The sequence below is a fragment of the Carettochelys insculpta genome, chromosome 1, assembly GCF_033958435.1.
Source record: "Carettochelys insculpta isolate YL-2023 chromosome 1, ASM3395843v1, whole genome shotgun sequence".
Taxonomy (NCBI): Eukaryota; Metazoa; Chordata; order Testudines; family Carettochelyidae; genus Carettochelys; species Carettochelys insculpta.
The window spans coordinates 255,541,143-255,543,072 of record NC_134137.1 but is presented as its reverse complement, the minus strand read 5'-3'; the positions used below and the strand labels follow the sequence as shown (position 1 = coordinate 255,543,072).

The following is a 1,930-nucleotide window of genomic DNA, read 5'->3' as shown; positions in this document are numbered from 1 at the left end:
AATATATGTTTGTGTAAACAATCATTTCCATTTCCTTCACCCTCCTTTTCATTTTTTTTCCCAAAAAGGACATGACACATATGTGAAAACAGGCGTTAAACATTTCCCCATGTTCTTGGCACAGCAGTGTTTGTCAAGAAGTCATGTGGTTTACGCAAAGACTTAAGCTGCTCTTGGAACACTGACATATGTAAGCTTCAATTTAAATATGTATGGGCCTCCTCAGCTGAGGGAAGTATGTATTAGGCTTTAGCCCCTATGTTTGAAGGCTCTGATCTTTCCTGTTGATGACCCTGGTCTGTTGGGGTTACATATGTAAATATATGCCTATACCCATTCTAATCATTACATGTTCTTTCAGATTGTTAAAACGTGATCCTGGAGGAGGAAGCTTTCCAGATTCAAAGCTAAGTGCTAAGGACACATCTTAATGGGCTGTGTGTGTATACTCTTTAACCTTGAGTGATTTGATTTATAATTCTATATTGCTTAAATTTTCTCTTGTGAACCAGAAAGTACTGGTAAGAGAACAAACAGTAACTAAAATGTGGAGTATGGACAAGAGAAGGAGAGGGAGGTGGTAAGATGCACACAAAACTGACTAATAAGAAGTACATTAGACAAGCCTGAAAAGCAGGAAGATTAAAAATAAAATCTGAAGTGAATGAGAAGAGACAACATGGAAAAATAACCTGGGACCCACTTTACTGCTCTCATGAATGTGAGCCAAGATTTTTTTAAAAATATATTCACCTGCCTAATTTTCAAAAGTGCTAAGTAGAGAGGGGTGAACTTGTTTTAGCAAACAGAATTTTTGCCAAAAATTGCATTTTTCTTATAGGATCAGCAGAATAATGTTATCAGCTTTGATGTGGTTTGGTTGGTGGGGAGCCACGAGTATCCGAATACTATACGAAATCCTGCCCCCACATTTTCCCTATCTGGTGAAGTCAATAGGAGTTTTACTATTTGTTTCAGGGACATGAGAGTTATACCCCAAGAATAAACTCCCACTCGTTGCCGTGCTCGCCGTGCAAAGCCGGTAGGTAACGGCATATTTCAAAACTACTATTAAAAAAATTAAAACTTGTTTTGTTTTGGTAAAGCTTACGGCTTAGTCTTGTTCATTTGATACATGTCTCTCCCTTCTTCCCCCAGGATTAAATAACAGTGAAGAGAAAATGGCTTAATATGGATTGTAAGCAAGTAGTCTACACTGTTCATTTTACATGAATGATTGTTCACTAGGCTTGTTTAGCTATTCATTACCTTGCCCTTTGGTGTAATTGCTAACTAAATTCTAATTCCTTCCTATTTTTATTAAAGCCTCTGTAATCGTGAGCAACAGACTAATCAACGGTGGAAGGGAATTAGAGCTGGAGCCAGCTGGGGTTTAAGAGATCAACATAACATTTCTTTAGTGCAAGAGAGTGGCTGTTTAATAAAATATGGAGAAGGATTAATGTCGCAGATGACCTTAAAATACTGACTTGAAAAGAGCAGCCCTGCAATATACCGTACAGCTGTACCTTCGGTTAATGCATGCCTCTCGGTCTCCAAACCTGAACATATATGACATCAACAAACAAAATGTGAAGCAAATAACCAAACTGCGGATCAGCTCTGTTTTGTTGTGGTATCTTGATATAATTGACAGATTATGAGGTTTTATCAGGATGCCCTTTTCAGAGTGCGATTTAAATAAACAAGTTTTGTACAGAGAAAATGGGAAAGCAAATTCCATCAGGTGCAATTATAAGAAAACCTTATAAGGGTCACAAGCCTTTAAGCTGAGTGCTTAGGTGACCACCCAGAAGAGATTCAAATACCGTCCAGCTGATTAGCAGAGTGCCCACAGTACCCAGAGCCAGCAGCAGCAGCAGCAGCAGCAGCAGCAGCGTGTGTTTCTGCTGTTGGTTCACATCCACAT

At 38.9% G+C, this 1,930-nt stretch overlaps 1 long non-coding RNA gene across 1 annotated transcript; it reads left to right on the top strand.

Moving 5' to 3' along the window:
• The first annotated feature begins 250 nt into the window (after positions 1-250).
• LOC142007178 (uncharacterized) lies at positions 251-1,169 on the top strand. The gene is made up of 3 exons (XR_012643901.1): positions 251-439; positions 979-1,042; positions 1,159-1,169. It is a non-coding gene; the product is annotated as an uncharacterized LOC142007178 (long non-coding RNA).
• The last annotated feature ends 761 nt before the right edge of the window (positions 1,170-1,930 follow it).